We start from the raw sequence: 15,392 nt of genomic DNA, 5'->3' as shown, positions 1-15,392 counted from the left end.
CAGCAAACAAAGCCCTCACTCTTGAGCTTGACCATCTTGTGGACTATTATAAGTACTCAAGGTTCGATTTTTATCTTAGAGTGTGACTAGATCTTGAGCTTACTCTTCATTTCCTATCATTCTTGTCGATTGCATGCACGGGGTTCATAAAGTTTGCAACTTTATGAATCTCCAGGGCAAAATGGTCCCAAGGTGGGCTAGATCTAGCTTTTGGTCAAGCATGGATGCCATGCATGGATTTTAGGGTATATTTTCCCTCTTTGGCCATTTTGACTTCAATACATGCATTGGACATGCATGTCCATAAAGTCTCTATCTTTGGAACGTTTTGAGGATTAGAGCCTCTTCTGGAAAGGAGGGATTCCAGATCCCTAGAGTCTTGAACCACATGGCTAAGCTTTTGAGCTTTCAAACCTTTGTTAAGGGCTTTAGAGAATTCGGAGTGGTTCTAGAGGATAAAGTTGGAAACTTTATCCTTCTAGACACCGTTAGGATTCAGATCTAATCCCTAGAGTCCTTGCAATCAACATATCATCCGAATAAGCAAACAGGGGGAAAATCGACGAGTTTCCCTGGCAACTCGACGAGTTGGATCGGGTTCCCCCGTCTACTAAATATTGAATGAACCCGTCGAGTCGATGAGACAACTCGGCGAGTTGGCTAGGGTTTGTCCCGGTTTTCTGGGACTCTAAAGGAACTCGACGAGTTGTTAGATGCACTCAACGAGTTGAGGTCAACATGGACTGTTGACTTAGACTTTGACTAGGGTTGACCAAGTTTGAATTTGAGGGTATTTATGGTATTTCGGGATTTTGACAAGTTAATCACATGATGGTTATAGGCAGTTGAGTTGGAGCTGCGTGTGGGGACTTATCTGATCTTATCTTATCAGCTCAACATTATGGAGAGGCGAGTCTCCTCACCATACCAATGGGTCGAAGGCACCAAGGCCGTCTCATTTTGTGTTATGTGGTACACTAGTGGTTATATGCTAGGTGGTATGCTAGTTGGATATATGCTATGTGGTGTGCTAGTTGTTGTTGTGATATTTGCATGAAAGACCATGGGGGTGCCCATGACACTTGGTTGTAAGACCATGTAGGGGTGCCCATGGCGTTCCAAGTAAGACCATGGGGGGTGTCCATGCCACATAGGTGTAAGACCATGTGCGGGTGCCCATGGCTTCCTGGAGTAAGACACTGGAGGGTGTCCAGGGCATCCTTATATGGTTTTATGCATGGCTTATGTGATTGATATGGATTATATGATTATGTGATTATGCGGGTTATGCTCTGGGGAACTCACTAAGCATTAACTTACAGTTTGTTGATTTGTTTCAGGTACATCTGAGCCTAAGGGCAAGGGAAAAGCTTAATAGTGCGGCATGCACTCTCCGGCATTTGATTTGATGGGACACTCTGATGTTTGAAATAAAATGTTAATGTTATGAATTATGAAAACAATGGTCAATGTTACTTCATATTTTATGGAAATGTTTGGTTAATTAAAAATGAAAATTTTCTTTTGAAAATTGGGTCGTTACAAGTTGGTATCAGAGCCTTGGTTTGAGGGATTCGAGCACACTCTCCGGTGTGTCAGGACTCAAACTAAGGAAATGGTAAAATTGTTTTCAAAAATCAAATGTTAAAAACTTCTTAAAATGGAAAAAGAGGAGAGTGCAATGCGCGTGATCGGCCGAGCTCAAGTAAGTAGTTCCCAAATTTTGTTAGCCATGCTATACTGATATTTGGATTATCATAGTCGGATGGATTTTGCTATGTGTATGCTTCTAAAATTGTATATGGTTAGGAGCTTATAACCTTAGAATGATTGATTTGGCCTTATTTCCTGTTCCTTGTTTGGTTGTGGTCGTAGGGTAGAATCTATTATTCGAAAGTCTATTTGATCCTTTTCTGTGTATAATTTGCATGCATAAGGGCAACCTGTTATGATTGGTCTGATTTCTGGTTTGATGTGGGTAGAGCAAATCTTAGGATAACCTAGGATTTGAGTTATGTTGTAGCCTGTGAGATATGTTTTGTTCTGGGACGAATTAGAGTTATCAGGTAGAACCTTGGGGAAGGTACAGGTAGGTGTGGAAGGTAGTATTGGGCTCTACTATTGAAAGCACAGGACCTGTACCCGAACTGATGTTAGATATGGAAGCTCTAAGGAGAACCGCTGAGGGAATATCCCCTTTTTGGACATCTTGATCATTATGATTTATGACATTGAAGTTCAGTATGGTGGTGACACGATTTGGAGCAGGGGGATCAGGATCAGGATTCGGATCTGCGTCGGGCGACGGTCCGAACCCATTGATGAGAGGTTGCGCGAGCTCATTACATCCGAGATTATGAGGGGCATCCTTGACGCCACCCCAATGATTTTTGGGACGGTCAAGGAAGGAATGATGGATATTATGGAGGAGAGGATCAGATCATTCAAAGCCGAGATTGCTGCGGGCCAGGTCGGGGCCCGAACTCCCTCGTTTCGGGAGTTCAAGGCGTGCGGGGCGACGAAGTTCTTTGGGGTCAGGGACCCCATAGTTACCCGACGTTGGGTAGCGGACATAGAGAACGCCCAGTGCACGAGTTCTTTCCCGGATGCGGAAAAGGTGGGGTTTGTTTCATGTATGCTGAGGGATCGAGCCCGGGACTGGTGGGGAGAGGTGACTAGCCAGGTGGGGGCAGTCGGTGTGGCTGAGATGACATGGGCCGAGTTTTTCAAACAATTTGATCTGGAGTTTACACCACCTATTGAGGTGCAACGGTTACTGAGGGAGTTTCAGGAGCTTCAGCAGACCACCGAGACTGTGGCAGAGATCACCACCAAGTTTTGGGAACGAGCACTATTGATCATGTAGTATGCTGTAGATGAGGATATGAGGAGGACGAGGTATCATTCCATGCTGAGGGATGATATTCGTGAGTTTGTGAGTTTTACAGGGTGCAAGAACCTGAACGAGATGGTGGAGAAGGCCCGTGAGCAGGAGATGGAGTTGGAGTTCCGCACCAAGCGGAAACCCAAGCATGCACAGACAGCAGTAGGTCAGGCTAAAAATCCTAAGACCTCAGATTCTTCCAGTATGGGACAGCAGGGTCGTGGCCGGTGTGCCAAGTGCGGTAAGCCGCACAATGGGGCCTGTCGAGTAGCGGGTTTGGGTGTTACACGTGTGGACAACAGGGTCACATGAGCAGGGATTTCCCTAAGAAGGGATTGATTATTTCCAATGCAACCAGACCGACCACAAATGGGACGATTGTCCGAGGTTGTAGGGAGGAGCAGGATCAGTGGTGGCGCATGCGCCTGCCACACTGAGGATCACTGATGGCCGCCCTACTAAGGCGGATGCTCCAGCAGTGAAGAGTCGTGCATTTCAGTTGACTACCGAGGAGGCTCAAGCAGCGCCATACATCGTGGATGGTACGTGTTTTATCTTTCCTGCTTGATATTAATTTGTATTGCTTATGTGTGTGTGTGTGTGTATATATATATATATATATATATATATATATATATATAAATATATGTTTGTGTGTGTGTGCGCTCATGTATAGGGACCTTTTTGGTCAATGGTATGTCGGCTCACGTCCTATTTGACTTGGGTGCTACCCGATCGTTTGTGTCTCTTGCTCTTAGCAAGAAGTTCCAGGATGCGCCGGGGACTTTGGAGTCCCTGATTGAGGTTGAGACTGCAGATGACCGCATTGTGAGTGTTGTGAGAGTGTATCGGGATTGTGTCATGAATGTGCTTGGGGAGAGGTTTCATGTTGATCTAGTCCCGATACCGTTGCGAGGGTTGAAGGTGATCGTCGGGATGGACTGGTTGGGGGCCAATGGGGCCATGATCGATTGCGAGCGCCATCTGGTGAGGGTTCGAACCCCAGGTGGGGGAGAACTGGTTATTCATGGAAAGAGGGCCTCGCAGGGGCCAACCCTCTGTTCAGCTGCGAGGGCTAGGAGATTGCTTCATCAGTGTTGTTCGGGATTTTTGGCTTATATCTCATATACGAGGATCGAGACCACGATGGATGTGGACAGTATACTGGTTGTACAGGAGTTCCGGGATGACTTTCCCGAGGAGTTACCTGGGGTACCTCCGGAGAGGCAGATGGAGTTTCACATTGAATAAGTGTCGAGTGCCGCTCCGACAGCCAAGGCACCATACCGGCTAGCTCCGCCCGAGATGCAGGAGCTATCTATGCAGCTTCTGGAGCTACGATACCGAGGGTTTATCCGCCCGAGCAGTTCCTCGTGGGGAGCACCGATCTTGTTCGTGAAAAATATGGACGGGTCACACAGGATGTGTATTGATTATCAAGAGCTGAACAAACTAATGGTGAAAAACCGTTATCCGCTACCGAGGATCGATGATTTGTTCGATCAGCTGCATGGTGCATCTTGGTTTTCCAAGATTGGTCTTCGGTCGGGGTACCATCAGATGAGGATTCGGGATGAGGATATACCGAAGACAGCTTTCAGGACTCGGTATGGGCATTATGAGTTTGTGGTGATGCCATTCGGGCTCACCAATGCCCCAGCAGCGTTCATGGATCTCATGAACAGGGTGTGTAGACCGATGTTGGATCGGTCGGTGATCGTTTTTATTGATGATATCCTGGTCTATTCTAAGACCAAGGAGCAGCATGAGCAGCATCTGAGGGAGGTATTGGAGACACTGAGAACGGAAAGGCTTTCTGCCAAGTTCTCAAAGTGTGATTTCTGGCTGCGAGAGGTGCAGTTTTTGGGGCACATCATCAACCAGGAGGGTATTTCGGTGGATCCAACCAAGGTTGACGCAGTGATGTGGTGGGAAGTACCGAAGAACGCATCTAAATGTTGGAAAAGGTGTCTAAGCCCATAACTATAATTGGTGTGTACTTGACCCGATAGTAGCATGGTCCATTTGGGTTGCATTCATCAAAGCAATATGTTAGGAAGGATATTTGAGTAAGAGGTTAATTATGATTTATTAATATATTATAAGTATAATATCTTAATTGAGGAATCATATTATTTAATTAGTGTTGATCAAGAATTAATTTAAGAATTAATTCATTGATCAAAAGAGACTAATTAAATTGATACATATGGATTGGGCTAATGACCCATAATTCATATGTGATGAGCTTATGGGTTAGTCTATGAAGTGGTTATCCAAATCAAATGGGTGGATCATAAGCTTATGGGTATGGATTAGGGTTACACATGACCGTTGATATTCTACACACACACACACACACACACACACATATATATATATATATATATATATATATATATATATATGTGTGTGTGTGTGTGTGTGTGTGTGTCTATAAGGCTAAAATCGGTTACACACTTACAACAACTTGAGTTTGAAGAGTAAGAACCGATTTTAGAGTCTCCATAACCTCTCCATATTCATCCTAGTTGTTCTTGGTGTTTTGTGATTCCATTTGAGGCATCACACTTGGGGTGCTAAGCTTTCTTAAGGCCAAGTTATTCAAGCTACTTGACAGTTTCATTTTATTTACTTCTTTTTATAGTTTATTTTAGCATATTTCATTCGCATTTTAGTTAATTTCCATGCATATTTTCCTTTTTGTTATTTTATGACCGCTTTCGGGTACTTTCTAGTTTCGTGAGTATAATTGCAGATTTTAAGGAGACTAGTGGAGCGGGATCTTTTGGAAAGCAATTGGACTTGGAGGACAACGAGGATTTTGGGCTTGATGGATATGGAGATGATGCATGAAGTGGGCTTGTCAATTACTTGAAGGCTTGGAAGAATTAAACTTTAAATTTGCAAGATGCGGGAGAATTTTCGAGTGTGCGGAGATTGATGATCGGGCGATTACGAGAGCTTTGGAGGATTTGGAAAAGTCAAATTGGGCTCAAATTGAAGAGAACTTGAAGAAAAATGGGCTAGAAGCTGATCGGACTCAAACTGGGCCAATGAAATAGTTGTGGGGGCCCAAGACTTGAAGAAGCCCAAAACTCCGTCATAGTCACGCGACCCGCGTAAGATTTCCACGCGGCCCGCGTGGATTTCTGCTGGGGCAAATTCAGTATTTTATTTGGGGCTTTATATTGGGAAGGTTGGTGTGCTTCTTTAGCCTAATCTTGGACATCCGATTTTGACACATTCTCTCTGGAGTTTTGGAGCACTTTGAAGACCAAAAACCTTGAAGAACTTCATCTTTTCATCTCTTGATTCTTGTCAAATATTTGGTACAATCTTATCTAACTTTGTTTTCTTGAGTTTAGCCATGCCTGGCTAAACAAATCTTGGTTGACTTTTGTTGAATCCTTTGAACTTTTGTTGAATGTTGAAGATTACATGAACTTGTGTTTGAATCTTTATGAGAATGTTTTGAGTTTTAACATCTTGTGACTACTTATATGTTTTTATTCATGAGTTTAAATGTGTTTGTGGTGATTAGTTGGCTAATTTCTTGATTAAGTAAATGATCTCCAAATTAGCAAGCAACAAGTGATTTTTGTGTTGGTTTTACTTCACACAATGATAAAAACATTTTCTCCAGCATGGTAGTGGAAGTTTTTGACTCCTCTTGGATTTGGTGACTTTTTGGTTCTTAATGATAGTTGACTTTCACTAATTACATGCTTATTGGAATTAGTGACTTTGACTAAGGAAATTGTTATGAGCTTCTCTAACCATTTCAACAACTAAGAAAAGTCTAGGTAATCTCAACCTTCTTGGATTACTATAGCCAAATTAAGGATTTAAAACAAGTATTGCACCATTGGATTCTAATGATATGTTCATTAAAAGTCAAAGTGAGGAAACCTTAAGTCAACCATCTTTCTCTTATTGATTTCACATCAACTTCTTATTTTTGCCAAATTGTTCATTTAAGTTCTAGTTCAATTCTAGTTTTAATTTAAGTATTTCAAAAAGATCAAAACCCCCATTTTTATTTTATTGTCATTTTACAAGTACTTTTGCAAAGAGATTTTCCATAGAGTTATAAATTGAACCAATCTCCGTGGATCGACCCCTTTTCCACTATACACTATTTTAGCGTAAAAGATTTAGGGTTATTTATTTTTGTTGGCCTTGACAACCACCACTACTACACAAGGTAATATTCTAACTAGTTTTTGTGATTCAAATATAACCTTGCATGCTATGCTAGTTTAGGCTTCATGCTTTGGAAAATATTTATTGCATGTATAATTAGAGAAAACTTAGATCCAAAGCATTAGGGTTGTATGTGCACCATAGGAGTGTTAGAGTATATAAAAACCAACAGTGGTATCAGAGCCATGGGTAGTTTTCTGTTATATAGTTGCATTTGTGAATTGTTCAAATCTGGAAAAACGAAAATCTGCATTCTGTCAGCATGTACTTGCCGAGTCCACTCATGAACTCGATGAGTCCATAAACTCGCTCGACGAGTCGGACAGTCTCTTGGCAGATTTTCGGGATTTTTGGCCTGGATTGGATTGAGATCACTACCACAAACTGTTTTGCATCATAAAATCTGTTTTTTCTGATATGGTAGTGATTATACTCATCCAATCAAAAGATAATTTTCAAAATTTTAAGATAGTTGTTGGTTTTTATGATAAACAAAATTACTTGTAAATTGGTGATTTTATATTATCTTGTTTTATGAGTTTGGTTAGATCAATCCTAGATTATATGAAATGTTTTATTTGTTAAAATTGATCTAAATGTTTTTTAATGACTTCCATAACTTGTCCTCAAGTTATGGAACATGAAAAGTCTCATCAATTAAAATGACATTAAACCCATAATATGGAAATGAAAAGTTTTCAAGAGTTACAAATTTTGTCATCAAATTTGGAACTCAAAAGTTTTTTTTAAAGGAGTTACAAATAAATTGATCTTAATGTTTTTGAAGAGTTCCATAAATAATGGAACTTGAAAAGTCTCATCTTCATAAAACAAATTAACTCCTTAAGTTATGAAGTCCAAAAGTTTTTCAAGAATTACAAAACTTGCCTTCAAGTTTTAAAAGTTAAAAAGTCTCAATTAAGAATCATTGAATTCATAGAAACCCTAGCAATTTGAAAAGTCTTCAAAAAATGTAACTCATGGGTTCATAACTTAATATTAATTAAATAGTTTTAATTTGATGTTTTGAATAGTTCAATTAATTCTTATGGACTTTACTAATACTTAATTAAATGTTTAATTAAAAGAGTATTATTAAATCCATAATCATATGATTTAAGTTTAATTAAATTAAGAGTATAATTTATTAATAGATTAAACCATCAAGTATTTTAAAAGTTTAAAATACACCCTTATACTATATAAAATTAAAAGTTTAATATATTATATGTATAAGTAAAATGTCAGTCTTACCGTTAGTAGGCCTCATTCACGAAGTCGGTCTATAAGGGGGGTATAAGGTGAAATGATGTGTGTCTAAATATTAAGATAAAATGTCATATATTGCAATAACATATAATCACAAAAAGTTATACACCTTGCTCAACATGTTACAAGGTGAAATGAAATTGACAGCAGCTTTTTGTTGAATACAATTTCTGTTACTGTTCTTAGAAAATTTATAGAAAAATCATCAAAGCTCCAAATCCAAATCCGCAAATTCTGAGAGTTTGGAATATGAGTCTAGTTTGTTCGTAAATTTTATCATGATTTTTAGTGATTTATAACAGAGGTGAAAATGTTCATAATCACAGACTGGTCCGGGTTTGCCTCTGAAATGATAGGCAGTTTTGTAAAAATCACCATAAATTGTAGAAAAATCATATGGAGATGTGAAAGTAGCCATTTTAAAGCTAAGGGTTTGAACTACTTGCACCTGGAACAGTTTTGAAAACTAAAATATTTAAGTTGACCAAAAGAGTCTGTAATCGAAGTCCATCTTTTCTGATGTAATCTGTTAGAAAAAGTTTAATTGTGTTCTTGATGATTTTACTTGTATTACCCCCCTTAAAACTTAAGAAGAACATGTAAATGTAGGGGTATGAACTCACCCTAAGTGGTTTCAGTAGATGAAAGTAAGAGAGAGGAAGTGTTCAACCTAAGAACACTAAGAAGATGTCTTGATGATTCGAGAATCTAACACCGAATAAGATGGAATTTGTGTAAGATATCAATGATTTGAGTAGAATGGAGTGTAATAATTATATGAATGATGAATATACTTACTAATTGAAGAAAGAAATCCCTGGAGAAAGCCTTGAAGTTCTTGAAGTTGAGAGAAAAGATGAGAGAATTTTGGAGAGTGTTCTTTGGTTGCTAAGTGTAGAATGAAAGAAGTTAATGAGAATGAGGAGAGATGACCAATTCTCCAGCTCTTAGAACGTGGGAAGAGCTGGAGATTGGGTGTAAAGGTCCACTAAGGTGACAAGGGGTAGTGGGAAAGAGTGGCTAATCATAGAGTGAGGTGGTGGTGGTTTGCTTTTGCCATAAATTAAGGAAAAACAAATATTCCCTCAATAATTAGTTCAACCACTAATTCTTTTAATATATTTTTATAAAAACCCTGGAGATTTATATATTTTGGGGCCTTAGTTTATAAAATAAAGTTTTGGGTGAAAATCCCACATTAAAATAATGAAAAACGGAGTTAAAACGAAGTCGTAGTCGAAAAACCGGTAAAAAGGGGCCGTCTGCGAGACCTCTCGCATGGGCTGTCTAAGAGGCTTCTCATGCGAGGCTTCTGTCCTGAGAGGCTTCTAATGAGAGGCTTCGGTCCTGAGAGGCTTCTCATGAGAGGCTTCGGTCCTGAGAGGCTTCGGTCCTGAGAAGCTTCTCATGAGAGTTTTCGCTTCTAATAGGAGGGTTTTGGTTCCTTAAGGTTATTTTACCCGTTTTTACCCCGTTTCAAGTGGTTTTTGACCCGGTTAAGGGTCGAGATGACCCAAATGATTACAAAAAGTTAAAGTAACTTTTGAGAGAGATTCGGGAGAGATTTGGGAGAGATTTTAATAGAGAGAGATTGAGTGAAAGAGATTGAGAGAGGTTTCGTTTGTGATCTTTTTGAGTGTCCGGCTTCGCAACGCAAGGTCCATAAACCCCGTTAAACCGTGTTTTAGTGTCGTACACACTCCCGATGAGTGTGCAATAATGTTTTATCGTTTTGGTTCAATGTTTACTTAGGAAATTCAACACACGAACTTTCCAAATGATGTTTCTCTCATTAAGATATTGCATTGTACAGTAATTACATAGTGTAAACCCTAATATACAAGGGTTAATTGAGTCGATTGGTTTTGACTTGTTGACTTTGTTTGACTTTGACTTGACTCAATTTTGACGGTTGTCACATCATCCCCCCGTTAGAAGGAATTTCGTCCCGAAATTTGCATTTGACTGGGACATCAAGAGTTTGGGAAAAGATGTGGGTATTTTTGTTTCATTTGATCTTCGCGTTCCCAGGTGAACTCAGGCCCTCGTTTAGCGTTCCAACGGACCTTCACGATGGGAATACGACTTTGTTTCGTTCGTTTGATTTCCCGATCCATGATTTTGACTGGTTCCTCCACGAAGTGGAGATTTTTGTTAACTTTGATTTCGTCGAGTGGTATTACGAGGGTCTCGTCGGATAGATTTTGTCAATCATATTTTCGGGGTTAAAAAAATAAAGTTTTATTAGTTACCTATAGCGACGACTTGTCGTCACCACAGGTTTAATCTATTACGATGACTTGTTGTCGCTATAGGTTTTTAACAAGAGCCAACGACATACCTATAGCGGCACACAAGTCATAATTTGCATGTGTGAAGACTTGGAGTACTTTCTAACTGGTTCATGTGTGAAGACTTGGAGTACTTTCTAATGAAACTGTGCTACTGGGGAAATTGGAAACTGGTACGTAGCTTCAAAGTCAAGAATATGCAGTAGGCATGTGATGCATTAAATGCATGAGGCACACAAGTCATAATTTGCAGCAACATATCCGTATATGTGTGTGAATTGAAGAAGAAGGTTACGGCTCAAAGAATATATATATATATATATATATATATATATATATATATATATATATATATATATATATATATTCATTTTCTCTTCATTTGTTAGATACACAATAACCATAACATCATAGACTATATATATTCCATTTCATTTGTAATTTTCACTAGTTTATATTCCGCGAGTGTTACCGAAATCATTTATCAATTTTTCAGAAGTGCTTAACTTGTTTTGTTGCATTCCCAACAATTTGCTATTAATTACTTCTCCCACTTTACTTATATAAATCATCACATTCTTACCGCGACTTTTAACTTCTTCCTCACAAATGGATCCACCTGCAGATCATCAAAACCCCATAGATGACCTCGATTGGTTTCAGTACTTTGATCATCAAGATCTTTTCAGGTATATATAAACGTCACTTATTACACCATCTTACGCACAGAAAAGTGATTTTGTCGACATTGATCAAAACATGGTTTGGATTTGTAGTGATTAAAAAGAGTCTTTCATCGTGTTGGATTTGATTATCTTGAGTTTTTTTTTTTTTTTTTTTTTTTTTTTTTTTTTTGCAGTGGTGACATGCTCAACCATCATGATTACGAGTTGTCGGAAAAATTGCCTGAAGTGCTCGATCAGAACGTTTCCACAGTACTTAACAAAGATCAAAACATCATTTCTAGAAATGAGTTTCACGATTTTGATCCCCTTGAAGATATAAGCTTATGGGATTGTTGGGAGGATGGTAATTTACCATTGGTTAGTTTCAGTGAAGACTGTAAATCTGGTGGTGAGGCTACATGTAGTTCTAGTGCTGCCACCACTGATCACGGTGGCCGGAAGGTGGCAAAGAGATTGAGACCATTGGAGTTTGAAGAGATAGAGAAGTATTTTGGGATGCCGATAATCATGGCAGCAAAGGAACTAGGGATAAGTTTAACAATGTTGAAGAAAAGATGCAGAGAGCTAAACATAAACAGATGGCCTCATAGAAAACTTAAGAGCCTTCAATCCCTCATTGAAAATGCCAAGGTAAATTATGATAATAACCTTCTATACATTACTCATGCACTTGGTAACCAAAGTAGTTTTGGTATTTTCTAAAATTTTAATCGTTAGTTTCTTTATAACTAAACATAGGTCCTAGGCATATGCCACATCAAATCAATTGATTTACTACGATCTCCTGATTTATATTTATATAAACTTAACTCATTGTAAATTTTGTGAACTCACATGAAAAATATATTGTATCTACCTTAAAAAAAATTTAGGAGTTGGGATTAAAGGAGGAGATAGAGACGTTAGAAGGGCACAAGAAGATGATGGAGAAATTGCCAGGTATGGAATTGACAGAAAGAACAAAGAAGCTTAGGCAAGCTTGCTTCAAAGCTATTTATAAGAAGAGAGGACTTAACAATCCTTAGCCATTTTGTTATAATTAGTGGATTTTAATCTACATTGTATGTGTTTTTCTCTTGATAGTTTGATACCCTTTTTAGTTTCATTTTATGTATTTGTCTATTGATTTTTAATGCAGAAAATTTTGTATAATTTGGGTATTATAGTTTGTATTATGTATTTAGCCATATTCTAGATTGCCGACACGACTATGCCGACGACTCTATACCAGAGGTCTATATAAATAGACTTATGAATTTAGTAGGAATAACTTGATTATAATCTTGTGATTTGTTCCATGTCTGATCCACTCCTAAGATTCACTTGACATGCCCCCAGTTATGTGTAATTAAAATTTTATTAGACTGTTGATCCTAATGAGTCTACCCTAAGTCCACAACCAAACAAGGAACAGGTCCTAAGGCGGACTCACCATTTCTAGGTCAATCATTTCTTAATTACACATAACTTCGAGGTACACCTAAAGAATCTTAGAGTTACCAGTTGTAAATTGTTTGTAATACCAAGTAGTGAGATTCAATGAAATAAAATACATGCCTATTTCATTGATAAACCTTTTAGTAAATATCCTTACCATTTATATACACATGTATAATTTCGCACTTTAGTGAACTATTCTTGGTGTTTCTGTTAACGTCTTGGAGACGGAGTTATGGTAGTGGGTAGAAGTAGGTTTTGTACGGGCGTTAAAATTTTACACATCACGTTGCTCGTGCGAAAATAGGGATAGAAGAGATAATTAATAGACGCCTAATCCTATAATTACTTATAGGGGTGATCCTTATTAATTACGTCTATAATCACGTAGTGCATATCAGTTATACATAATTTGAGATAGAATAGACTTTCGAATAAATGACTCTACTCTAAGTCCACAACCAAACAAGGAACAGGAAGTAGAGCAATAGTCATAGATTCTGAGTCTATAATATCTTTAATTATGTATAACCTTGGCGTATGCACTCAGTTATCATAGGCCTACTAATAGAGGTCTTTAGTTTTCACATAAGTTGGTTATAGTATCACCAAATACTCCTATAGTATTTTTAGGTGTTTAGATTCGATTCTTAAAGTATTCCCTGTAGGGTGTAGTTAGGTTGTTAGATTTGTTGCCCATTATGACTATCCCCCAGTATATGCAAGTCACTCCTCGGACATATATAGTTGATCAGGCTATATCCTTCCCAGACTTGATTTACATATACCACGGCATACCCATAATGTACAACTCCTCTTCTTTTACTTTATGTTCTTCTAGTTATGACACTATGTAAGCATATATGCATGTATTTATACTTTTAATAAGAAACCATTTATTTTCTAAAAGTATATTTATTTGAAAAATGCACAAATCAGAGACTATTAGTCCCAATTGTGTTTATAGTTTGTATATCTTATGTGGTTTGATATACTTAATTCACTATAAACTGTGCTCTGATACCAATCTGTCACACCCCCAAACCAAGGATGGCGGAAACGTCCGGGGGTGGAGGACTTCATGTATAGTATCATAACAACAATTATAATAGTAATTCAAGCAAACACAACCAACATATATATAATTGAAAAAGTTACATCATTGTATGAATTACATGTTTACGAATCAATTACAATATGTTGACAAAATATGAAATAGTAGACGCCTTAGCGTCCCATCCTCAAAAGCACTTGATTACCTGTTTAATGATTTCCTGAGAATACAAGTTGTTTGAAAAAGTGTCAACACAAAGGTTGGTGAGTTCATAAGCTTTTGTTTGGTATTATTAAAAGCCTTTCGTTTGTAAAAGTGGTATTTGTTTTAGAAAAATCCAATATTTTCCTTAAAATGTATATGTAGTCTTAAATCCACAGACCGAAATGTACAAGTAACTTTTCTTACTTATAATAAATAATGTAAGTTTAAATCGACGTAAACTCATTTAATTTTAATGAAGTTCCCGTAAATTCCAATATTCATTAATACTTTGTGTGAGTTTATTATAACCTTTTCTTGTAAAAGTAGTGTTCGTTCCAGAAAATCCAATATTTTCCTTAATGTGTAAATGTAGTCTTAAAACCCAAAGACCGAAATGTACAAGTAGTGTTCGTTCCTTATAGTAAAACAATGCAAGTTTAAATCGACATAAACTCGTTTGATTTTTGTGAAATCCCCGTAAATTCTATGTTTGTTAATACCACATGTGAGTTATTATAACCTTTTCTTGTAAAAGTAGTGTTCGTTCCAGAAAATCCAATATTTTCCTTAATGTGTAAATGTAGTCTTAAAACCCAAAGACCGAAATGTACAAGTAGTGTTCGTTCCTTATAGTAAAACAATGCAAGTTTAAATCGACATAAACTCGTTTGATTTTTGTGAAATCCCCGTAAATTCTATGTTTGTTAATACCACATGTGAGTTATTATAACCATGCTATGACCTAGTTGGCCTGAAACGACGTTCTTCAGGCGTCGGAAATGTTATGACATTTGTCACCCCAGACCTATCGGTCTAACTGTTGCATGCAGTTTAGGTGTGGGTTTGTCAAACCCAATATATATCTATACACAACTATCACGCTCTCCCTCAAGGAGACTCTGGTTACAATACAGGACTTAATGGTAATTTGAAGTAAATGACTCACAAAGTCATTAACAAAATTACGTGTTATGAAAACTTGGTACCGTATGGCCGTACATTGCTTAATGAAAATATCCTTTGTATAAATGTACCCTTTTTAAATGTATGTATTATGTAATGTATCATAAACTATACCTATTATAGTTTATCAACCAAGGGTAGTACGTTGTAATGTATGCAAACTATATTCAAAATAGTTTATTAAATGTTTGAATGTATCGGTTGTACTTTGATTATAATCACTTGTTATTCTTTATATTTTATATGTCCAAATCCATTTGTAAACTGATGTGTGTCTAAATATTAAGATAAAATGTCATATATTGCAATAACATATAATCACAAAAAGTTATACACCTTGCTCAACATGTTACAAGGTGAAATGAAATTGACAGCAGCTTTTTGTTGAATACAGTTTC

The sequence above is a fragment of the Lactuca virosa genome, chromosome 8 (assembly GCF_052849685.1).
Source record: "Lactuca virosa cultivar CGN04683 chromosome 8, Lactuca_virosa_CGN04683_v6, whole genome shotgun sequence".
Classification (NCBI taxonomy): domain Eukaryota; kingdom Viridiplantae; phylum Streptophyta; class Magnoliopsida; order Asterales; family Asteraceae; genus Lactuca; species Lactuca virosa.
Note: the sequence above shows the minus strand (reverse complement) of the source record.